The 26,830-nt window shown below is 41.5% G+C and overlaps 1 protein-coding gene across 1 annotated transcript in view; it reads right to left on the bottom strand.

Annotated features, from left to right (window-relative positions):
• LOC138636601 (inactive N-acetylated-alpha-linked acidic dipeptidase-like protein 2) overlaps positions 1 to 24,517 on the bottom strand; it is a 183,392-nt gene extending 158,875 nt beyond the window's left edge. The window contains exon 1 of the mRNA XM_069724668.1: positions 24,460 to 24,517. The gene's annotated coding sequence lies outside the window, so the exon portion shown is untranslated. The remainder of the gene's footprint in view (positions 1 to 24,459) is intronic.
• Positions 24,518 to 26,830: the final 2,313 nt, after the last annotated feature.

Here is a 26,830-nt window from a genome sequence, read left to right on the forward strand (position 1 = left end):
CCCATAAACTCACAGGATCGGAGCACCACAGCTCTGAAAGGATACACCATAATCACAAAGAATCAACATCAAGCTTTTTGAACCGTCAGGGCGTGCGCCGTTACCAGTCCAGAGGTGCACTGCCATCCGCTGCCAGCCCACTTAAAGCAGGTTGAACGAGTGTTCTGCAGCATTACATTGTTTGACTTGGTGGAGGCGAGGCCAGAGACACAAACTAAAAAATCACACAAACCCCATAATTATCATTTATTTTTGTAACTTAGTGTTCTGCTGATATGTGATCACACAGAAAAACATGCCTGAGATGACTCAACCTGATCTATTTGAACACCAGGGTCAACATCAGTCTTATACAAGAAGTAGTTCCACCCCAGAGATTTGATTGGTCAACTGTACATATGGAACATGTTAAAATCATCATGACATCACACCCTGCTCAACACTACAAATATCACTCCATCTTCTCAATGGGAATATAGAATTAGAATATAATTTCATATAATATGTATTATAATGTAGTTTCTACTTGTTATAGGTAGCTCTTTTGGTCCTTTTTGGTCGCTCCGAGCACCCGTACCGTAACACCACGGACAGTCACACACTTCAAATCGTACTGGTGGCTAGCTGGACCGGTTTGGTTTGAACACACGACAGGGTGCTAAAATGTTTAAAAAAAAAAAAAAACATGAGTCCATGGATATCTTTGTTCATCAGATATCTTTGTTCATCAGATATCTTAGTTCCAACCAGACTGAGCTAGCTGAGCAGTTTAGTGTTTCTATGTGCTGTATTTATTCAGTTGGAGACTAGAAATCCTCTCTGTTGTTAGGTGGTTGCTAAGGGTCGGACTACTTCCTGGAGTAGTAAACATTACATACATTATATAACTGACTGATTGTTTTCCCGTTCTTAGTCAAACCCCATGTGTTGCCATGGAAATGGGATCGCGCTCACTCCAGCGCCTCTGCCCTTAACGCATCACTGTAGTGACAATTCATGACGTTATAGCTGACCCCTAGTGTAATATTGCTTCATTCAGCTTTCAATAAGACAAATTAAAGTCCCGCAGCTGGTTCAGAGGGCACCTCAGTCAGGATTCCTGTGTTTTTCCCTTTCTGTGTTCCCCCTCTTTTGTCGTTATCCTTTGTCCTCCTGTCTGTCTGTGTCTGTATGGGCTTGGCTAGGGTGTCACCTTCTGCAGGCTCCTTCCTGTCTCACTCCCCTGGATGGCTGGTGCAGCTGATTGTCATTCAACTAATCACCTATTGCAGTATATCAACCCTGGCTCTCCACACCATATTGAAGCCCTGCAGCTTCTGCTCGGTCATGCTACTGGGTAGCCTGGACCAGAACCTGGACTGTTCGGACATTCTGTCCGCCCATCCCTGGACATTAACCACACCACAACCCGTTTTTCAATAAACCTGGTTTTATCATTCCACTCTGTGTTCTGCTGTTGGGTCCGTTTCCTGATCCACCCCTAACAGAACGATCTGACCACCATGGACCCAGCAAGCACAGATAACCTCCAACGAGCCATCAAAGGACATGGTGACCTCCTCAGTCAACACAATCAACTCCTGCACGATCTCTCCAACACCCAGCAGAACCTCAGCACCCAGGTCACTCAGATCGGACGGATTGCAGAAAATATCGCCGGACACCTCTCCACCCTGACCACTGCTTCCCCGCCTCAAGCTTTTATCAAAGCTTAAAAATGTGAATTCCACGCCCCTTCTGTTCAGTTCCTTGGATACATAATCGAGAGTGGCCAGGTGAAGACGGATCCAGAAAAGATGCAAGTGGTGGCAAACTGGTCTATTCCTTCCAGCCGCAAACAGCTGCAACAGTTCCTCGGCTTCGCTAATTTCTACCAATGGTTCATCAGGGATTAAACCAAGATAGCTGCACCCCTGTCCAAACTTACCTCCAGTTTTCAACCGTTCTCCTGGACACCTGAAGCTGAGTGGGCCTTCCAGAATCTGAAAGAAAGATTCGTCAAGGCTCCAATCCTCATCCAGCCAGATGAAAACCGTCAATTCCTGGTTGAAGTTGATGCCTCTGACATTGGCGTGGGAGCCAGGGCTCCCAGTCAGATTCAAAGATTCATCCCTGTGCTTTTTTTTCAAAACGACTGTCCTCAGCTGAACAAAATTATGATGTGGGCAACCGGGAGCTACTGGCTGTGAAGATGGCACTTGAGGAGTGGAGGCATTGGCTGGAGGGAGCAGCCCATCCGTTTGTAGTTTGGACTGATCATAAAAACCTACAATACATCCAATCTGCCAAGAGGTTGAATTCTCGTCAAGCCCGCTGGGCACTCTTCTTTGGATGCTTCAACTTCTCCATCTCCTATTGACCCGGCTCAAAGAATGTTAAACCAGATGCCCTGTCTTGTCAGTTTTCCTCACCTGACATCCCCTCTCTCTCTCTCAGACACCATTCTGCCTCCCACTTGTGTTATTGGAGCTCTGACCTGACAACTAGATTCGGCTGTCAGGGAGGCTCAACGTGTTCAGCCAGACCCTGGAGGAGGCCCCCCTAATCGTCTGTTTGTCACTGATCCCACACAGTCTCAAGTCATGCAGTGGGCCCACGACTCCCGCCTGCCATGTCACTCTGGTGTTCACCGGACGTCACCCCGGGTCAAAGAAGCTTTCTGGTGGCCCTCACTGGAGTCCGACGTATGGGAATACGTTCTCTCCTGTCCCATCTGTGCCAGAAGCAAGTCTTCTCATCGCCCTCCTGATGGTCTCCTTCGCCTGCTGCGCATTCCACGACGTCCTTGGTCCCATATAGTCCTGGACTTCATTACTGTTTTGCCTCTCTCACATGGTAAGACTGTCATGCTTACCCTGGTAGACCGCTTCTCCAATGCTGCCCACTTCGTTGCCTCACCAAAACTCCCATCAGCACAAGAAACCACTGACCTCCTCATCTAGCATGTCTTCCGTCTTCATGGAATCCCCTTGGATATCGTCTCGGACCGTGGGCCCCAATTTATCTCCCAAGTCTGGAAGGCATTCTGTCAAGCCCTGGGAGCAACCGCCAGCCTCTCATCCAGCTTCCAGCCACAAACCAACAGCCAGACTGAGAGGCTTAATCAGGAGCTGGAAGCCGCTCTATGTTGTGTTGCTTCCTGTAACCCCTGCTCCTGGAGTATCCACCTACCCTGGGGGGAGTATGCACACAACTCCATCACATCGGCCACTGGACTCTCCCCCTTTGAGGCTTCCATGGGATATCAACCACCATTGTTTCCAGCTCTCGAGGGGGAGATTGCAGTTCCGTCTGTTCAACACTATTTGCGTCGCTGCAGAGATTGGAGATCCACAAGGGCAGCCCTCCTATGCTCTGCTGAGGGAAACAAATGGTTGGCGGACCGCCGTTGGGTGCCTGCGCCCCCCTACTCTCCCGGCCAGAAGGTGTAGCTTTCCACCAGAGCCATCCCACTCCAGACCGAATCCCGTAAGCACTCTCCCCGCTACATTGGTCCATTTGCTGTCATTGAAATCATTAATCCTGTCTCTGTGTAGCTCAAGCTTCACAGCCCCATGACGATCCACCCTGTGTTCCACGTCTCCCTCCTGAAACCTGTTACCACCAGTACTCTTAATACTCATCAAACCTTGGATCCTCTGGACTACTGGCTCCAGGTCTGACGGTACTCACCTGCACTCATCTAGCCACCTGCATTCACCAACCTTGCCCTCTCGTCTGTTACTGCTCAGCAGCAACCCTGGTGGCCACCCTGCAAACAGAATTCCCAGCTGGATTCCCCCCGAGGACTCAGCCACTGACTCACTGCTGCCCTGCAGTTTCTGCTCGGTCACGCTACTGGGTAGCCTTGACCAGGACCTGGACTGTTCGGACATTCTGTCCGCCTGTCCCTGGACATTAACCACACCACAACCGGTTTTTCACACCACAGCCGGGCCAGAGGGCACCGCAGTCCCGATATTTCCTGGGGAGTACTTTGGGTTGTTCCAGCCAGCAATCATTGTTTTAGACAGTCGTACCCCCCCCCCCCCCCCCCCCCCACACACACACACACACACACACACACACACACACACACACACACACACACACACACACACACACACACACACACACACACACACACACATTTAAAAAATGTCCCACAGGGTTTGTTTCTCCACGAGGATGGGAAGCTTGTCTAAATGTGGGCTTAAAGGGGGTCAGATAAATAAAAAGCTGAGCAGCTGCCTCAGGTGAACATTTCTCTCCCTCTCTCTCTCAAAAAAGAAAAAAAGAAAGAAAGAAAGCAGAAAAGCCTTAAGAGACTCGGGAGCTCATATCTGAAAGTGAAACCATTCAGTGAACTTGGAGATGCTTTAGAGCTTGGGGTTTAATAAGGTCTAACAGCAGCCTCCGAGGAAACAGCCAACGGTGTTAATCTGTTTAATCTCATTCTAAACAATAGTGCTATCTCTGCCTCCACCATTGATCATCTCCCGGTGCGCTATCTGGTCCCCCGAGAGAGAAAGGCTTGTCCCACATTATGCCTCTCACCAGCCAATCCTCTTAGTGCCTAATAATCTCTTTTATTCTAAATAGACATCCACAGTAGCATCATGTAGCCAAATGTGACTGGTTTAATGCGAGCATTATAATGTGCATTAAAAACTTGCCTTTAACATACTTTATTCATTAAGTGTGACTTTCATCTCTTTAGACATAAATTATGACAAAGTGACAAGTTTATTTTGTCTTCCATAACTTTTCTATATTGTACACTTCCTGGTTTCTAACCAAACAACCAGGACAAACAAAGATCAACAGAAACGTGCGTGTCATGCAGTTTAAATTTTTGGGGATAAAATAAAGTATGAAATATAAATCTGACATTTAAAGAACATTTGGGGTTTAACTTGTATATTGATGATCTGTCCAGGCAATTGAAAGCCTGTAGTACTGGATGTGTGATTGGTAATACTTTAGTGAATCACATTACGTATGCAGATGATCTTGTGGTTTTTAGTCATGATTTACTAAGATCTCAAATAACGGGTACTAAATTGCGTGTTCTTTCCAAAAGTTTACACATTTCTAAATTGTTCTGTTTGCATGTTCCCTCCCAGTATTTTGCACCTTAAAGCAGAAAAGCCCAATATTACATATGCATGCAGGCAAACACGCAAAATGGATAACTTGTGTTAAATTGCACATTTGAAAGAAGCAATCCTCACTGCACGTCGTTTGTAAATCTGCCTACATATTTTTTAGCGGGTGGTGTGGAGTTTACAGGTGATTTTACACACGCAAACCTTTAGGAAATCAGGCCCATAGTGCACTGCTCCTTAATATAAGCTCTGTGTATGAGATGGAAGATGATATCAAATGCAATGCCAGTAAGAGTGTAGTGATGATCTGTAGAACCAAAGAGGACAAATGTCTAGCATCCCCTCATGTCAAAATGTCTGATGTAATAAGCTTAGTGTCTGTAATACAGTTAAACATCTTAGTCATTTTTATCACAGAACAACTGATGATGATGATATAAATAGGTCGAATAATGTATGTATGTATTTGGTATGTGCAGAAGAAGTGCAGATTTCTTTGTTTCGATCAGACTGCCCACCACTCTACACTGCAGACTAGTGGACAAACTAGAGATACTCCAGCCGAAAGAGACTGAAGTAGCTTATAATGATCTGTAGGATCCAGGAGAGTTTTACTCGAGACCAGGATGGTGTGGTGCAGGTGAGATGTTTGTATCTGCCGGAGCACAAGCCGTGCTAAGAAATCTCATGTCTAAATGTATCTGTCGGTTAAATAATAATCCTTCTCTTGACAAACACTCGTCTCAGTACCACACTCTACCGGTTCCACTGGTACACTTGGTTTTTAATGTATGCTTTTTTTTTTTTTAATGTATCCATCCATCCATCCATTTTCCTCCGCTTATCTGGGATCAGGTCACGGTGGAAAATAGATGGATGGATACATAAAAGAAGAAAAAAAAAAAGGATACATTAAAAACCCATTAAAAGATGTATGTATCGTTTTGTCTTTTACGTGCACCAAAGAGTCTATAATAAGGATTGATTGATTGATTGATTGATTGATTGATTAAGGGCCTGAATGAAGAGTAGAGAGCAAAATATTTCCTTCCTCATGCCTTTTAGAAGATACAGTTCAAAATGGCCGTCTTCTCTCCTCTCGATCAGTCTGTGCACATTTGTATGCAATGTTATGTAAAGTTAAGGTTACTTTTGAAATGCAGGTGCCTTAAGTACTGTTACAGTACTTTTAACCCAATAATTGTTGTGCTGTGGAGCTTGACGACTCGGTATTTCAACCAAGCTGCTCGCACATTAACATGAATACCCTAAATACCCTGAATACATTGAATACCCTAAATACTGTGAATACCCTAAATACCCTGAATACCCCATCTCTGCAAGTGGTTAAACAGCCAGGGTGGACATTGAAGGCAAAAAGAGAAAGCCCTGATGTGTTCCTCTTCCCAAAAGGACATATTTTATTGTGTACCCACAGTAAGCCAGAGTTTCTACATACCTTCTGCCAACAATTAATGAGGAGAGGACAAATTGGATCCTTTGGATCTGTCCGACCTTTGTTCTTTCAGGCCCAGTTCCTTTAGAATAGCCTTTTGAAAATGATTCTTCCTTTGTTAAAACATAGTCAAGGACATATTTGATATTTGCTTTCAGTTCTAATGGAAAACCAATTAGTCGCAAGTGTCATTCCCAACAGTGTATTTGTTAACCAAGCCATTAGATTTGACATCCGTGATGGTGCCAACGGTGGTTGCTAAGAGACATGGGATGCAAATGTAAAGCCTCCTTCGTTACCATGCTGAATCTCCAGAATAAGGCACATGCACTCATGCTGTAGCTACTTTAGACACTAAACAAGCATGATGATTGCCCCTTTCACCTTTATCTTGTACTTTTCGTCTTGCTGTACTTCTTCACATCTTGAACTGCCCTCCAATCGCTCTCTCCGTGTTTCTCTACCTCCCCTTCTCTAATTATTCCTATTTTCTCTTTCCGAAACTGAACTCTCTCTCTGTCCCTCAGGGATTGTGAAGCATTAGGAAACTGCAGAGTGTAGGCAGCTTGAGTGTCAGCCCTAACACTTACATCTTGCACCACTCTTTAGTGGTTTTAAAGCAGTAATATTACAAGGGAATATATTTAGTCCAGAAAAGTGAGGCGAATTCAAGAGTTAGATATGTCAGTGCCTATCAGAATTTCTAAATGGTCTCTGTTTTGTTTTCAGATGAGCACCAAAAGTAACTCTAAATAGAAACGTGTCCTGAAGTTTCACTGATCTGCAGTCAGTTTAATTAAATCTGTAGTTGGTAATGTTTTTACAAAAAAAACATCCAGTGCTCCAAATGCTATTTCCAAGAATCCACTGCTTCCGAATCGAGACAACCAATCAGAGCCTGAAGAATGTCTGACAGTGTCAATCATCGCTCATGGAGATGCTCTGGGCACAGGGCAGCCCCCTCTCCACCACTCTCCAGAGATTACTTTTCATGTTGAAAAGATTTATTTCTGCTTGATTGTTGACCACCAACGTTGACATTTCTCAATCATATGTCCAGCGGCTGTGGCCTCTCTAACGGTGTGAAAGGGCAAAATCCTCCAGTGAAAAGTCAGTTATTCATAAGCTGATAATTATGTCCTTATGTGAGAAGAATGCAACCTCGGTTTAATTTATTTATCTGTACTTTTAGAACAGACTGACAAACTTTGTACTGTATGTTATCTTGCAGATATCAAGGAGGATCTTTGGTACCACATCAATGTCAACCAAAGGTCACATGGCCACACATTCAATAGCCGTCCTCTCAGTGTTGTAGTCACTCTTAGGTAAGAACATTATTTTGAATGTTAACAAACTGACTTTGGCATAACAGCCTCAGCTGTATTAATGCTGTATAATCTGAAGTTTTGTCAGAATGATATTGATAAATTGTTAACATAAGCACAAATGTGCAACATACACATTATATAAAGAGGATTATTTAGTGTTTGCGTTCTACCTTAATGTGTGATAACTTTGTTAGAAATAAACGTTTTTCAGATTGTGGTTTGACCTGCTTTATGCAGAGATAATGACTTTGCGGGGGAGTTTCTGATTTTCAGTGAAGCTGAGGAAGCAGCTATATTCAGGTTTTGAATGCAAGGCAACTTCGATGAAGATGATTCATAATTCAGGCTGATATTAGTAAATGTATTTCTGCCATGCAGACCTGGAATATGTTTGTTTTAGAAAGTTATATTTCTTCACCTGTTATTTTGTAGTATGTCATCACTGGCCGTTTATTATGACATTGATGAAGATGAATTCAGTTATAACTCCATGTTAATGTGGGTCAACATCGAGTTCCAGCGACATCCATCCATTCAGCAGTGGACAGGGTAAGGAAATGGTTTTATCACTTCATAATTATTATTATTGTTAGTGCTTTACATACTAGACCACACATTCAATTAATTCTGCTCTTTTCACAGTTCAGTGGAAGAATAAAGAATCATGTCTTCCTGCACAGATCAAAGTTGATGTTGAATAAGTAATTTCCACAGTTAACTTTTAGCATTATGACTCTGCGGGAGAATGTTGGAGAATGCAAGTGCCATCTTGCCACAGTTCAGATCATTTTCACTGAATATTTTCCCTCAGAAGAACTCTGTGTTGACAGTCTGACCCTGAGGGACTAATTCATGGTAAAAAAAAAAAAAAAACAGCAAAACCTGGTTTCGCTACTGGCCTGATGCACATTTTTTGGTTTTGGATAAAGATGTTTCACCCCCTGAACATTTGAAAATCACTCAAAACACCTCTACAGGCTCATTGCTTCATTGTCGTAAACTTCCTGAAACATTTGAAAAAGGTTTAACAAAATTGTATGTGCCCCCTTTGGTCCACGGAGAAATCGGAAATGTGCTGGATCAGCTCTCAGGAAAAATGTATTAAACTCAGGAACTGAGAACTATATGATGTGTTAGCATTAAATACTGTCCTATTGTTGATACTGAAACCCTTTCCTGTCATATTTGTTTCTCCACTACTGTAAGGTAAGATGGAAATGGTGAAGATGCTTAGACAGGGTTGTCATATAGCTGTCATTGCCATGTGCTGATTGAATGACCATCCTGGTATACTATGAAACACAACTTTCTACCTTTGAAACATCGCCAAGGTACGGCTGTGTATAAATCAGACAGATGCTGAAAAGTTGATTTGTGCCTTCATTTCTAGCCGACTGGACGACTGAAATGAACTTTTTATTGGCCTCCGTAAGAAAACAACCGAGAGACTTCATTTCATCCAAAACTCTGCAGCCCGAGTGTTTAACCAGAACCGAGAGAAGAGAACACATCAGTCCAGTTCTGGCTGCTCTGTACTGTAAGACAAAGGATTGACTTTAAGCTCCTCCTCCTCACATATGAACCTCTTAATGGTGTCATTAGTTACATCTCTAACTCTCTGGTGAACTATGAGCCTTCAAGAACACGGAGATCACATGCTGCTGGTTTATTGGAGGTTCAGCAGCTTCTGTCGGTTCTACTCCAAAGCTGTGGAACAATTTACCTGCAGATATCAGGGAAGCTAATCAGTTAATACTTTTAAAAGGAAGCTCAAAACATATCTCTTTACTTGATCCTTTTACTAGCTACTCTTGAAGCTCTCTTACTGCACCTTTAAAATGCATATTGCTTTAATTTATATTTGAACTCTGTCTGTTCTTATGCATCTGATTTATTTTCTATATTTTTAAAGGTAACATGATCTCTCCCTCAAAAAGGAATAAATATACATACCATGTAGGCTAAAGGCAAAGCAGTTACTTGCTTTAAGTGCATGTGATGGTCGAAATAAAATGTAAATTGGATTTTCAGTTGGTTGCTTGTCTTGATAAATATCATTAACTCAAGGTGCTCACCTCTCATTCGCACCACTGCATTCCTGCTCCCACCTCAAGGATGAGCTGTCTAGGAACAGCCCAGTGAACATGATGTGATCTGAGCTCAGTGAACTGGTCTGCCAAGTCATCACATCTCAGTCCAAATGAGCATCTGTGAGATATGTTGGAGGAAGAATGGTCCTAGGAGACATCCGCTACCAGCCAGTATGAAGCCACTGCTGGAGACATCTGACCTGTTGGCCAGCTATTCCGTGGAAAACCTCAGACACCTTGAAGTCAATGACGAGATACGGTGGTCCAAAGAGCAGGAGGGGGTGAAACTCTATTTATTTTCCAAACTGCATGTGCACCAACATGGCGATAATACACCATATCCCCCTTCGAGTAATTTCATCAACCCTGTTCAAATCTGTCTCCAAACACACAAGGTGACTGCAAAGGGTGACATCTCATCATCAGTACTAATTACCACCCAGTGAGAGAGTAATTGGTGGTAATGAATGTGGAACCACTCATTTACATATTCATAATGACTGCTACACTACATAAACACAGCTGTGAACAAATACAAGTGAACTGAGCAACCTCTATGGTTAACTAACATACTGTCAGTGACTGTCTCACTTAACACAGATTGAAAACAGTGTTTCAGTGAGAGTGTTCACATCATAGAGCCATATGGTGAGGTTAGACTTTAAATACTATTACAATCTCATACTGCATCTATCTCATGCTCTCGGGCACTAATGTGAATTTATGAGTACCAACAATTCACAGTGAAAACAAAAAGCCAAAATACTAAAGAATTCAACACTACAGGCTGAGATGGAAAATGTTGACATATGTGAATATTTAATACAGGCTGATGTTGAGTGTAGACCAACATTCATGCTACGTCCGCTCTCCATTGCACCAGAATCAGATCAACCTTGTTCCTTTTCTCTGTAGCAGCGGGCAAAAACACGTAGGAATCAAAAGAGTGAAGATCAGCCATTATGAAGATAAAAATGTAAATGCCATCTAATGTGGGCAGCAACAAGGAAAGGCTCGTGCACAGTTATGTAATGATTTCACATCCTTTTACATAAACATATGAATGCATAAAGTAGGTGATAGAAACGCACACTGATTCAAAGATAATTTGCAGAAATTATACAAAATGATATAAAACGTGAAGCATTTTGATGATGTGCTCTGACAGGGCATGAGCCAAATGTTAGAGAACACACAATTTTACATGAAGTCAATGGTATGACTTGAACGGATGCCAACACGCAAATTTAGCCCAATTTAAGCTTCGACAAAGGCATGCGAGTTCAAAATGTTGCAACAACATTTGAAGAATATTACAATTATTCTGAAGCTGTTTGTCTCCACATTAGTCAGTGAATTTACAGAGAGAATTGAAAGGGAGGAAACCATTAAAGCTGTCACATGTTAAAAGAAATATGAAGACAGGTCAACTTTAACTTTAAGCCAGTATAAAAAGGCTTAAAATCTGTTGAAATTCTCAGCCAATATTAGACAAGATTGAGGACCAAAGTTCAGTACGAATACAGGAAGTAAATGACGATGTAGCATGTTCACCTTCCATGCACAACACCAGCTTGTCACATAAAATGTGTACAATTGAACACTACATTTTGTTTCACTGTCCAGTATCACTTTTATTAATCTGATGATAGGGTTGGATATAAATACTTAACTATTATTATACTGAACTGTTATGCACCTGATGTCCAGTAGATGCTCTGATCATGACTGCTCCATGATGTTAATCTAAATCTAACAGCTGGAACCTGGGCAGGTAGGTTGATGAGCAGTACGGGCAGCACTGCTTTTTGCCCACCCGTTTGGTGTCACCACACACAGCATCACCCAAAAGCTTGGACACGCCTACTCATTCAGTGAAGAAGAAAACTGAGGAACTACAAACTACGAGATAAGACAAAGGAATTATGAAGACAGAAAAAGAATCCGCATAAACAAACCTGAATTCTCTCAAAGAATAATCATCCTCTCCAGTTTTACTGAAAACCAAAACCAAGTATTTGACTCAGGCTACGATGTAATTCTACCAGGACCACATGTGCAGAACAGGGCCACACAGGGAGGTGCACGGGGGAAGGCTTTGACACTCCCATCTGACTCAGGCCTAATGGGGCGGCAGGGTCATGCTGTTTAATGGCAGTTAGCTAGCTGAGTGACAGCACTGCACCAGGCCAGGGGCTCAGCTGTCACGGATCGCAGGTGTGCTACTGAGTTATGTGTCATTGTAGGATGCGATAAGGTCGACAAGAGACGAGGTAGGAGATGGAGGATTTGATAGAAAGAGATAGAGAGGAACAGAACGGGATGAGAGACTCGAGGAAAGAGCGGTGAAAGAGCCCGCAAACATTTTGTGGACAAAGACAACCAAAAGTCACAAGATGCCTTAATCAGCTAAAAGACCTGAAAATGATTACTTGTAAAAATGAAACACAATTACTATTCATTATTTATTTTCCATGGACTGTCAGAGCCATAAGAAGGAGTAAAAAAGAGGAGAAGGGATTCTGCCAGCCTGCACACTGCTGTTCCCACCTGCATGACTCACCTTTGCGAGCAATTTAAGTGTGAAATGTCATTGGCAATTATAATGCAAAGCTAACCTTTGTGGGGAAGATTATTGCGTCGATATGTTGAAGCTTGTCACACAATGTGACAAAGAATGATTTCTGGACAATTTTCAGGAAGTGTGGTGAGGGAAATTGCTTTGCTTGTGCAACACCAACATAAGGCTTCTTTAGCGAGGTGACAAATATATTATTCCAGAAATTACAGGGCTCTCATAAAGATACAATATCTTACAAATTAAGGTGGACTTTTATTATTCAAATTAATAGACAATAACAAATGCTCCATGTGTAAATTAAAATTCACCTTGTTTGCGTTCATCAGTACAAGAGATGACCAACTGTGCTCCATACTGTTCCTTCACAGCCAAAAGTACAAACTTTGTGTGCACTAGAAAATAAAGTCAACAATCTCCGGGGAAGTATCGCAGATAGAATATAATCGCTGAAAATCCTGCTGTCTGAAGCAGGTAACAGGTACTATTTCATTATGTGGTTACAATCAGCCATTTCAATCAATTCATGTTCACTGCATTTCAATTATGATAATTATGCTTGGCAATTCTGAAGCTTGATACCACCCTTGGAGGCTTATTGTGTTTATAGTGATTCACTATGACAAACCACCAGAAACAATTGGCAAGCCATTTCAAGCAGATATATTGAGGAACACTCCACTGAGAATCAACACCTTAATGTTCGTGTGTCTCAGTGATCCTGGGAACTGTGTTGTCGGGGACATTAGCCCAGGTAGGGTCTCCCAGGGAACATTGGTCTCAGGGGAGAGGCCAGACAGTCCACGATGCCTGGTTGGACACAACCCCTTTGGGTTGGCAACATGGAGCAGTGGAAGGAGCGCTTTTAGGAAATCCTAAACAGGACCAACATGTCCTCTGAGGACCAAACAGACATGGGGGGAGTCTCCCTCATATCTCTGGCAGAGGTCTTCCAGGTCGTGGATAAAATCTGTTCTGACATGCTGAACGCTCTGGACATTATTGGACTTTCCCTGACAGACCGAGGTGGTGGTTCCAATTTTCAGAGCCACTCACTGATCAGCCTCCTGAGAAAGCCTATGGCAGGTGCTGGAGAGAGTCTCGGACCAGTTGTCAAAATTCAGGTTTAGGAAGAGCGATGCTGATTCTGTTCTGGCTATCGGACAGTGGACCAAGTCTTTAACCTTGCAAGCTTACTTGAGGGTGGATGGGAGTTTGTCAATCTGTTCTACATGTGCTTTGAGGATTTGGAGAACGCCTGTGATGGGATCTTATGGGGGTACTGTTGGACTATGGGTTCCAATAGGCCATACAGTCCCTATTAAAATCCCAGTAAGAGTTCTGTCTGAATTCTCGTCAGTGAGTATTCTCAGTGCAAAGTCAAGCATGTTTCTAGTGGGTATTGACTGGGTTGTCCCCTGGCACCAATCCTGTTTAGGATTTTCGTGGACAGAACTTTGTTGACAGTTGGGGGAATAAGAAGTTTTGGGGTCTCAGGTTTTCTGCTATTTCCAGATGTTTTGGTTCTGTTGGCTTTATTAGATCTTCAGCATGTGCTGGGGCAGTTTGCAGCCATGTGTGAAGCAGCTGAGAGGAGAGGCAGCACCTCAGAGAGTGAGGTCACGGTTCTTTGCCAGAAAATGGTGAATTGCGCCCTTTATTTTGGGACGGAATGAAGGAAGTATCTCAGGGTCTTGTTTTCAAGATGAGGTAATATGGAGCAGAAGTTGGACAGACAGATTGGTGTGGTGTCAGATCTAAAGCAGGACCACTTTGGTGGGGAGGGAGCTGTGTCAGTTTACTTGTCGATTTATGCTCTGGCCCTAATTAAGAGTTTTGGGTAGTGAGAGGGAGCTCAAAGTACAGCTAATGCCTCTTGGGCTCCAACCAATACAGCTTTTCTGGGTGTGTCCAACTGGTAAACTCAGAACACACTAAAGGGACACTACAATCTGACCCAGCAATGCCTAGGGATCCCCCAGGAGGGTTAGGGTTAGGAGAGAGGCGCATTTGGGCTAACTAGCTTAACCTACTGCCACCATGACCAAACACTGGCTACGCAACGCAAAATGGATCAATGGATATTGAGTAACATTGAGATCATTAATAAAAGGCTGCAGAAAAAAGTCCTGAACCTGCAATTCTGCAATTCTACTAAGTTTCTATGTCTGGGGTGATTTTCAGAAACACGTCTTTTACATATCAAATCCATGTTGCAGGTCTTTGCTCTGGGTTTTTACTCACGGAAGTAATTCTATTGAATCAGTAAACTGGAAAATAATTGAATGCTGATAATAAACATCAACAAATCTTTGTTGCTCCCTTTGGACCAGTTTAGCTACTAAAAACAAAAGAAACCACAGAAATGCCTCAACCTCCACAAGACTGAACTGCTCTTCCTTCCAGGGAAAGACTCTCCCACCCTCGACCTGACTACTACCTTCAACAACTCTGTTATCCCGACCCTGACTGATAAGAACCTCGGAGACACTCCACAGTCAACTCTCTCTTACTGCCAACATCACTGCAACAACACGTTCCTGTAGATACATGCTGCACAACATCAGGAGAATACGTCCTCTTCTCACTCAGAAGGCGGTGCATGTTCTGGTCCAGGTTCTGGTCCAGGCTCTGGTCCAGGTTCTGGTCCAGGTTCTGGTCCAGTCTCTGGTCCAGGTTCTGGTCCAGGCTCTGGTCCAGGCTCTGGTCATCTCACGTCTGGACTGCTGTAACTCTCTCCTGGCAGGTCTACCTGTTAGCGCCATCCGACCTCTGCAGCTCATCCAGAATGCCGCAGCTCGACTGGTCTTTAACCTCCTAAATTCACTCACACTACTCCGCTCCTCCTCCTCCTCTTCCTCCTCCTCCTCCTCCACTCCTCATCCTCCTCCTCCTCTTCCGCTCCCTTCACTGGTTACCAGTAGTCGCCCACATCCGTTTCAAAACATTGGTACTTGCGTACCGTGCTGTGAACAGATCAGGTCCAGTCTACATCCAGGACATGGTCCAATCTTACATCCCAGCCCCTCCCTCTGCTCTGCTCCTACCAATCAGCTTGTTGCTCCCTCGCTGCGAGCTAAACACTCTACAAAATCACAACTGTTTGCTGTCCTGTCTCCTAAATGGTAGAATGAGCTCCCCACCGACATCAGGACAGCGGAAACTCTGTACATCTTCCACCGCAAACTAAAAACACACCTCTTCAGACTTTACCTTGAACAGTAGAACTTTAGTATCTTAAAATAGAACTTACTGATAGAACTTTGTAGTTTGGATTTCTTGAAGAAATTGTATTTTCTTGATTCCTGTTGTTCTGGTTTTGTACCCTCATGGTTGAAATGCACTTATTGTAAGTCGCTTTGGATAAAAGCGTCAGCTAAATGAAATGTAATGTCATGTAAAAATGCAGAGTTTTCAACAGAACTTCCTAAAAGAACAATAAATATATAATTTGTTCCAAATCAACAAGATGGTTGGTCAAAAGGGTTGATCAGCTGGAAAACTAAAACGAAGTTACCGTTGTTGCTACTTAAGTTTCAAGCACATGTGAAGAACATTTTTTAAGATGGTGCATATTGCAGAGGCCACCACAATAATCCCCATGAGACTCAAAAATAACCCCCTTTTCAAACAATCAGAGCAAATGTCAAGAATATTATTTTTGAGAATGTATATATATATATATATATATATATATATATATTAAAAAATAAAATAAAAAAGTCCCCCTTTTGGGCATGGTAGGTAAGACATTCTGAAATCATTGAATATCTAAAGCTTATTTTAATTTCCTTGTATGAACTTTTTTTTTTTTTTTTTTTAATGCAGCAATTCAAATGCAGAACTGGTGGGAGTCACTCTAATGAAAAGATGGTAACACGGTTGACAGTGCCAACATCTTTTCTTGCTTCATTCTCTGTTAGTTGAAAGCTAATACAAAAAAAAGGAACTGAAACGCGAATCAAATACACAATAAATGAATGTAAATGATAATTTATGATTATCCTCCCGACATTCTAGGTGCCAGTGCTTTCAGTCGTCGTTGAAATAGCGTTAGCTGTGAAAGTGTTGCTTTGATGGACTAGCCAACCCGCTATGCCACCCTTACGTAGGATTTGTAGGATTACACAATACTATCAATGTTCAAATTATTGCAGATCACAGTACAGCAATAATAAATACAAAAAAATGATGATTCTCTGAACCTCAATTATTCAACAACATGCAGACAGCTATCATATATTTCTGTGCTGTTGTCTGTGACTATAAATAGTTTTTTGTTCGTGCTGGTTTAACCCGACACCCCTGGGTCAGAAAAGTGTTGCGCGACTCAATAAAACTGTTGCTTCAAGCAAAGGCAAACAAAACAACACTATATGGGTTTGTGCTAAATGTGTCTCAAGTCCTGCAGGTCCATCCATCAGGAGCTTATATAGTTTTTATGGTCCAGGTTAAATGTGTCAGGGTTGATTGCTAGTGATACGCTTATTTCTATAGCAACAGCCAAAAGTATGAGAAAAAACAAAATCAGTAAAAGTTTTAAAAGGGTCATAAACTCTTGTTTCTATACGGGTTCTTCTGGGCAGTGATATTACTCTACTTTACTTTTAAAAAAAAAAAAAAAAAAAAAAAGTTTCATATTTTGTAGACTAGATGGTCTCTTACAGACCATATTTTTTACAGAAGTCTAGTTTACAATATATAGAATAAACCTTCATAGTATTTGTGTCAGTGTTATTATTTGAATTTATAAAATGAAAGTCCATGTAACAGGTTGAGAATGCATGAAAGTGACTGACTCATACACGGTAACAATGAATCAAGCTGTTATTCACGTACTAATTATATCTGAATGGTCAATCAGCTGATTACAGGAAGTGTCTTTCACTGTTTGATAGTGTTGCAATGGAAGCATGAAGCTAATACATTAAACCTATAAATCTCTAGTAAATAACAAGCACTGAAAGTCATATTCTTTGACTAAACTACAGCAGTGAGTCTCTCCAAAGTCTGTAATTTTAAGTAACTTTTCGGTTATTCATTTGTCTAAATACTACTGATCACTCTGCTTCACTTCATAGTTTCCTACTATTCTAAGGGAAAAATTAAAACTTGAAATGTGTCTCACTGTTTCGAATACATCAGTAACGAAGCCTACAGTGTGATTCCGAGCTGATTTTATTCAGCCGTTCTGTTTTTTGTGTTTTGCCATAAAAGAGAAAACAAAAGCCCCAAATATGTCTCTCTGTCATGCTAGTAAACAATGTGCACTAATGCATTGTGCAGCACTTCAAAATCAATCTTTGATGCCTGCAGGGAAATATCTTTTTAAAGTTGTAACCACACGACAAAACAGGAGAAAATGAATCAGGAAAGTTACTTCCAGTAATAATAGTCATGACAACAAATATACAGTAAGGACATTCAAATAATGTGCAAGTGGAAATGATCGAAAGTATCGTATGACGTAGAACCACAGGAGAGACTCTTGTTCAGGGTAATGTCATTGAAGCCTCCAGAGATCATGAAGAAAACACAGAGGTGCTGAGTCGGCAGTCTTGTGGTAACAGGGTTGATGGGAAAATGGGGGGGGGGGGGGGTTCTTACTAGAAGCACCGTGCTGTCCGTCTCCTTTCTAACCACGCTTGGATTAAGTCCTGTGTAAAGTTTCCTCCTGCAGCCATGTATCTGTGAAACACAGAACACTATGCTCGCAGAGACCCCCGCTTCCTACCAGGGCCAGTAGCTCCTCCATCTTATTGTCCAGTGATTTCACTTCGCCCATGATGATAGATGGAGACACGGCTTATATTTCCTATTCTCCATCAGTCTCTGTTGTCGGGACGCAGCTCTTCTCCTTCTTCCTGCATCCTCTGCGTGTCCTCTTCCTGATTTCTGGCTGAACGTTGTTTCTGCTCACGATGCTGGCGGACATCACCATGTTCAGTTGGTCCCTGCTGTAAACTAAGTGACCATCAGTTGCGGAGCTGAATCCAAAAAGTGATTCCAGAAGGTTAAAAAAAAAAGGCTCATGTCAAAAAAAAAAGAAGCCGTCATGTTTAGAAAGGTGAAGCTTAATGGTACTTTAAGTACTACGTATAATTTGAAACATTCAAAGATGAATTCAATTCTTCCCAGAACGTAAAGAAAGTTGTGATGTGTGTGTGTATTGTTTTTAGCAGGAATAACAGTTAAATTGCTTTATATGATACGGATACATTTACCGATACTGATTATTGATACTATACTAATCGTCCATACACTTCACAATTATTACCAAAAAAAAAATCCAGCGACTAACAGCAGAGTAAGAATATGCAAAATTCAACCTAACTACTGAGTTCCTACAAGGCAGACTGAGTGCTGCAGTGACTTTATCATATCAGGTGCTACTGCAGGATGGAATATAATCAATATTTCAACTTGAATATAAGATTACAGGTAAAAAAAAAAATGTAACATGACAAAAGAGGAAAGCTAAACAAAAGGTGAACATAGGAATCTGGTTTGTTAATTTCCCTAAAGAGTAAACAAACACATGTTAAGCATTGATCAGCCTTCAGGTCATTTAAATCACATTCACGTGTACAGTTTGTCTGGTTGTGTAGCAACATGACATCATTTGTTTTTAACTGCTGCTTCACTTTATCGTACTTATTTCACCGAATGTTCCAGGATCAGTTTAAAATGAAATAAAGCATGCCCATCAGGGTCCTTCTCACCTTAAATAAAATATACATAGAGCTGCTCTCAAACTCCCAAACGTTGTTAGACTAAATAAATCAAACTCTGAGTCATTGTGCCGAGTCTGCTCTAAATAAATGTATTAAATGCTTCACAGCTGCTCCTTTTGTGTTTGAGAAAAATGCTTTTCAAAACAATGCAGAAGCCGTAACAGTTTGAACACTCGACTGAATTCACTGCTCAGCCATTGTTGTTCCTGAGAGGTCGCTTCAAGCCTGAGTAACAAACACCACATCTTTCCCACCATGCAAACATACATACAAACCCACTACTACCTATTACACTCCATGTCTGCCACTAACTTCACAGACAGCATTGTTCTCCCCCAAGATCCTCAGATACAGGTATAAACATTGTTCACACTCCTTACTTGATAGCTTAAGCCAAGAGCCTGTAAATGTGACCAGAATCAGTGCAAACTGCACTATTAAGAAGCACACGGAGAGCAGAGTGCAGGGTGGGCTCAGTCATCCACTGAGTAGAAACACACGTCTGAGATTAATATCAATACAAAAGTTTAATATAAAGCAAAACTGTCCTTTAGTTCACCTGCCAGCAATCTATCAGATCACTTCCTCAATACATTTAGAAACCATCTATTGAACGCTGTCTCTTCTGATTGTTATATATATATATATATATATATTGTATATTTCCACCTCTGTGGACAAATTCCTTGTTTAACAAAGAAAAAAAAAAGATATATATATATTACACAAAAAGTAGTTCTCCACGTTGGGGTTGAATCGTTTTCAGTCTAAAAACATGTCAATGTTTCACCTTATATATATTCTGCCTACAATATAGTTTGAAGTATACTTTAAAGTGGGATAACAGGCCATGATTGCTTGTATGTGTGCAGCCTAAGTGGTGCACTGGAGCAAGTAATGGGAGACAGTGATTGGAGAAATGGATGACTCCTCAAAAGTCACCTTGAGTGAATAGAGCTCATCACTCACATGGCAAACACACACGCACACTTGCAGCTGAGTGTGACTGACCAAGGTCTTTGTCAACAGTAAGGACACAGAGCATGTTGTATGTGCAGACATTCATCAGTCATGTCTTCTCCCAGATCTGCCTCCATCATGGCTACAGATGACATGCTGACAGTGACGTATTGCGTGAACATCCATGTGCTGCAGCACCCTGTTCAATGGGATCCATCAGAGATGCTCACATTTCCAGGGTCCGGAGCTGGAAAGGGGCGTGGCCTTGTTTATAACAATTGAGGTTGATATACAGTATGTTTTCATTGGTGATGTTATAAAGTATAATATAATGACATGTTGTTTCTTTTTGATTTAATATCAGTGTTGTCGACACTCTTACTTTTATTTTGTAATTCACATCAGTCTGGACGTACTTCTTTTTGACATCCAAGCTACTCTTTAAAATTTTGAAAGAAAAAAATAACTTTTAAAATGGACCTGGAAACAGTCTGCTAAAGTTTGTCTTACTTGTACTTGGTCTTGCTTAAAATTATACTTTGGGCACTTTGGGTAACTATAACTCTAACCTTTTTTTAAATTTTTAAATTTTTATTTTTTTAGTGATGTTTGATCTCATGATGGTGTGCTCTATTTTTTGCCTTAATTCAATTAAACGTAATTATCATCTACACAGACTACTAAATTCCGACCGCACAAATCATAAAGCAGTAAGGTGAGTTTTCTATCAGAGAGACAGACACACTGATCCATAAAAGAGGCTGCTACACAACAACCACAAGCTTTTTATCTTACGTTTCCTCTTTCATTTACAAACATGAACACGAGTCTTGTCCTGCACCAAAGTCTGCTGATCATGTGACCAAAGAAACATTGAATAGGGAGAAGAGTAGCTGCTCAGCTGCAGCACATCAAACCAAAACTAAATGTAACTCATGCTCAGATGCTTGTGTGCTCCTTATTCTTTGACAGCACGAGAATCTCGCTGCCTGTATGACATGCAAGCAAGGGCTATTTTACTTACTACAATGGTTAGAAAGTCCCCTTCAGATAGAAAAGTGTTTCCAATGACAACCCCTTCCTTGTTCTGGATCAGGATTTGGGTAATACAGGGCAATATGGATAATAACAAATATCACTTCTTAATAATGATCACTAATCATCACTATTGTTGGTATAAAGCATTCGTGTATAAAATACAAATAATGGAAGACATGGAAGAGGCTGCTTAATTTACAGGACCGAGTTACTTTGCTGTGATGCACTTTTTTAAAACCAAGAAAAGACAACAATTATTCCTTTTGACCATATTACAATATACAATATAAAATCTAAGACAATCTCTAGATGCATATCCTTGATATGATATCAATATATTGTTGATATTCTGCCCAGCCTAAGATTTATGTTATGTCCGTGAGCTACACATAGATTACAGAAATCATATGGCATTCAGGTAATCTGACTGTAAAACCACACGACATGCCTTCAAGCGTATCTACTGTACCCTCTTTAACCTCTGACCTCCAATATTCTTCATAATACGAGTTCCATTTACACACACATCTTTACCGGTTAGCGGTCATGGGTTCAAACCACATTCCATCTGAGCGCCGTCATCGGAGCATGCTCTCCTAATTCAGCAGTTAAAGGGCATGTTTCTGTCTTAGTCTGAACAATGATAAACTACAGGAAGTTGCGGTTGTACAGTGTGTCACTGCAGTGTAGCCTCCCTCCTTCACGTGTTCATGCCTCACATTTGAACCCAGAATCTACATGAGTCCAGCTGCAACACTGAAATACCTTCAAGGCTGGGATTTTACCCCTCACTGCTCTGATAGAGCTATTCAACAGGCAGCATAAGGCTGGCTTCATGTGTAAATGAAGGAACCTCCCGCCGGCCGACGCTGTTACACACCTGGTGTATTTCTCTCACTGGTCAGAAACAGAAAGTTAACCCACATTCACACCTTTTACCGGCCAACACACAGAAATTGAGTTCAAAAAGCAAAACAATTTAAAGAGAACATCCGCTGTGCTACTTTACTGTGAATAATCATTTTGAAACCATGGCAACCGTCGCCACCAATAGCTCTTCAGGTTTGCTCTTTCAAAGAGGCTTCAATGACACACTGGTCCTGCTTCTAAAGCACCAGGCTTTACTTCATGTTATTCATCCTCACTTCCTAATGGAAGTTCTGCTAGAGATAGCACAACAGGTGTCCCACAGACACACACACACACACACACACACACACACACACACACACACACACACACACACACACACACACACACACACACACACACACACGCTTGGTCTGAGAAAACTGCTGGCTGTGGTCCACTGATTCCTCGGTGAGCGACATGCATCATTAACAGCTTTTAAATGCAGAGGCGTCCTGCCTTCAGGATCTTCCAACAGTCTCCCCCTCCTTACAACATCCGACCCACTACACACACACACACACACACACACACACACACACACACACACACACACACACACACACACACACACACACACACACACACACACACACACACACACACACACACACACACACACACACACACACACACACACACACACACACACACACACACACACACACGCACACTCTTGAGAGTGTTACTAAAGAGGCTTAACAGCCCATTCCAAAAAGCCTGCATGGGGCATTTGTACTCCATAAAAACGCTACAAGCTACAAATGGTACTTCAGCGAGTGCCCTTATGGAGAATACAGCAGTTGCTGTGACTGAGACGGTGAAGGGCAGCCGAGGTGAGTACAAGGGTTTTCTCTTGTTTTCCAATAATTGTTCAAAGAGGTGTGACAACTGTTAGAAGAAGGTAAAATAGTCTGGTAGCAACTGGAAGCATACGTGTGCATATTGTTTAGACACGTGTTCAGGATGTGACCTTGTCGGTGTGTGTCGTGTCCACGTCCTTCCTTTGAGGTGACTTTGAGTCATTTGTGAGCTGATGGAAGGTAATCCTTGATGAAAAGGATGTCTCGTGGTGATTTTTTTTTACATCAAAACAAGCATTTGGCAGGTTGAGCAGGGCTGATGAGCTGCAATCTGATGGATCCTTGTAACATGTCATCAGGACGTCACACTGGCACGTAGAAGCTGGTTTATAACTGACAATGGAGCTTTAAAGAAGTGCCAGTGTTTGATATCAATATGTTGTGGATGCAACATAGTGAGGATGTGCTGTAGAGACTGAATTGGAGATATATATATACATATATATATATATATATATAGCAAGGTATGCACAATCGCACCTCACTTGCATGTGTCTAAAATTATATTACTGGTAGTGTAATAAAGCTGAAGTGAAAGCCCTTGAAAATGCACTGGAATGAGATTAAACACGCTTTAAAGCGATTAGATAAAAACAGGCTAATGCTGTGAGACACAATCTAAAATGGCTTCACAATTCTCAGCTATGGATCGCACATTAAAACAAATGGCTGCGTTAAAAAGAAATCTGTGATTTGTATTCGTTTATTACACCTACAGAATGTAAACAATGTGCCTTGTGTATAAATGTGACATCCTCTAATATTTATCCGATGAATAAATCGCTGCAAAAAAGGACGCCGTGTATATTTGATCAAATATTCTGCAATTTTTCGTGATATTCAGCGAACATTTTTTTTTATTGCATGTATGAAAAATAGACGCAAAAGGTTGAATTTCATTGATGCCTTCATGTGATGATGATTCTATTGCCAGTCGCGGTGTGTAATATGAGAAATTGCTGCACGGGAATAAAATCGTATAATAATTTGACGAGCCATAAAGCGCTGCGAATAAAATGCCGAAACATCCAAAGATTTGAGTTCCGAAACACGACACTTCTTTTTGAAATTACGAGACGAAACATCCTCAGCAGACGTACGCGATCAAAAAGGTGCAGTGTGTCTTTAATTCTTTGCCTTTGTGGTGGAGGCAGGCAGCAATAGCGAGGGCATCCCAGGCGAACCACAAAGCCAAGGGTTAAAGACGATACCATGCTGACTCGCGCTAAACGACACGCCACGCCATTTTACCAGCTCTTTATTTCCCCGTCAGAGCAAACCAGCACCAGCTTCCTGCTCGCTCGCATGCCATTCAAGGACAAGGATGAGAGGAGCAGAGCAGGGAACAAAAAAAACACAGGAGGAATCAGTGTTTCAGCAACATTAAGGGAAGGTCATTGTCTGTGAGCTTACCCTGGGAGAGAAGAAGAGGGCCTGAACCTGCCAGAACCGATCCACGGCGACCGGGAGCTGGACCTGCAAGAGACCAGAACAACAAAGACAGTTTGTGACAAAGCTGAGGCGCCGCAGTGCGAGAGGAGTGAAATCAAATGTGACATTTTTCATTTATTTGTAAATGCCTCCTTGGCGGCACACTCACTCGAAACGACAGTTGGGCTCTTACCAAGTTAAGGGGAGCTGATGGTGGAATAGAGGGATCCTGACAGAGGTTGTAATGAGATGCCGCATTAGGGCCGCTCTCTCATCCACTCTCCCCTCTCTCGCCCAGGAGCACGCCCTTCACTTCCAATCGAGCACCCCAACCATTTGGAAACGGTTAACCCTATGAAAAACTACACTAACCCTCTTTGGTGCTCTGATAAAACATTCTTTGTGGGTTTATTTTGTCAGAGATGCCTTTGATGCTACAGATGCCTTTGTCAGAAGGATTTTGGATTTTGGAGCATTTCAAGCCTGGGAAGGTCGGAAAATGCTTCACAATACGCATCACCTGCCCGAAAAATACCAACCGAGGCACTGCATGGGTGCAAAGTGACTGCATACAAATACTCAAATACTGTATGACTGAATGTCCTTTTACCTTTTTTCATCCTATAGTTGCGTTTGATGTTCTTAACTTAAGAGATTTGACAAGCTAATGAAATGCAATGAATTGCTTTTGACCTTAACCCTCTTCATTTTTTGGATTTTTCTATTTCAAAAACAGTTTGAAGCCCAAAATTCACATTCACAGAAAATGTAAGTTATTTTGTTTTGCATTGCAGTTGATCACTTCACGTTAACTTACATTGGTCTTTTGTGATGGTGTCAAACATGTAAATTGAAATTCACTGGGCTGCATATAAAGTAGATGAAATTGAAAATAATCTTATTCATGATGTATTTTTACAACCAATATATTTTTTGATAAAACCCTTTAAATTTACTTGTGTAACAATGTAAATGCAATTAATGGTGTTTTTACATTGTGGTGTTGGTAATTAAGTAGAGGATCGACCACTACTGCCGAATTAACTTGTTAAATACTACACATGATATAAATTATTTAACATTTGACACACCAGAAATACGAAATCCATTATCTTTTAAAATGATTGGACAACCATTAAAAATAATGATTGAGTCACAATTTTTATCCACAAACTGGGTCAAGCTGGAATGAGGTCTCAGCGGAAGAGCTTGCAGGGAAAATGAACTATTACCCTCTACAAGTATGTGTAGTGCCCTCTAAACTGTCCTCCCAGATTGAGAGTGTGCTGTATCGTGGGCAGCATGTGAGCAATGAGTTATGTACTTCATTAAGCTCAAGTAATTTGCCCCCCAGATATCACGTCGCCTTCAAGCCTCTCAGTAATCCATCCCAGCAGCTAAATTTAGCTCTCCAGAGCACAATGACACACCTCGTCATAATAATGTAGGTACAGGTGTCTGGCAGCCAAGTTGTCCAAGATGTCACTAAAACAGAGCGAAAGGACACTCGCTGACATTTAAGTAGCTGCTACTGCTGTGGATAAAATCTGTAATCTGTAGGTTTTTTTAGTGGCAGTTAATTCATAAATGTTTTGTTTTTTACTTATTCCTTAATTCTACTGTAGTAATTAGATTCATCACTAGATTAGTCCAAAACTCAGCAGGATAACCCACACAGGAAGATATTCAAATGCAAGTTATATTACGCCTCCACTGAATTATAAAAAGTTAATTTAATATAATTTAATTGTGTAAAGGCGTTGAGATAAAATAATGTATTTAAATACTATATATACACTGTAAATATGTGAGATAATCATCTTAATTCAGTCTCAATCCTCTCGTCTGCTGCAGCAGGCGTGCATTATAAAACTTGTTTAAGCCACCATACAAACGTAGTCACTTTGAAGTGAACACAGCACAGCATGTTACAGTTGAAATAGTAAAAGATGTTTTCATTTGGAGAAAATTGGACCTAGTGGATGTCGCCAAATTGTTGGTTGTGATACTTTAGGTATCTTTACTTTACCTTCACCTTAGTTAGACAAGGAAAACTAAAACAGTGTCCACTTAAAAAAAAAATTGTTTGACAAAAAAAAAAAAAAATCTGTATTATTACATATTTGTGTTTCCACCACATGTGAAACACGAGATTACTTCCCCAACAGAGAATCATCACACAGCTCCTTGGAGCCTTTTGACACCCTTTAGATGACGTTTTAGATTTATTGTCACTGCCTGTATCATTACGTCTCCGGATGCATCAGGTAGTTATCAAAGATAAAAGGTTTGATAAATATAAATACACATTTTTAAGGATATTCTTGCCTTTAAGCTTATTGGTGTGGTCAGT

This window comes from Brachyistius frenatus, unplaced genomic scaffold (genome assembly GCF_029030835.1).
Source record: "Brachyistius frenatus isolate BFR_SWC_R1_liver_20210118 unplaced genomic scaffold, ASM2903083v1 Contig_390, whole genome shotgun sequence".
NCBI classification, from domain to species: domain Eukaryota; kingdom Metazoa; phylum Chordata; class Actinopteri; family Embiotocidae; genus Brachyistius; species Brachyistius frenatus.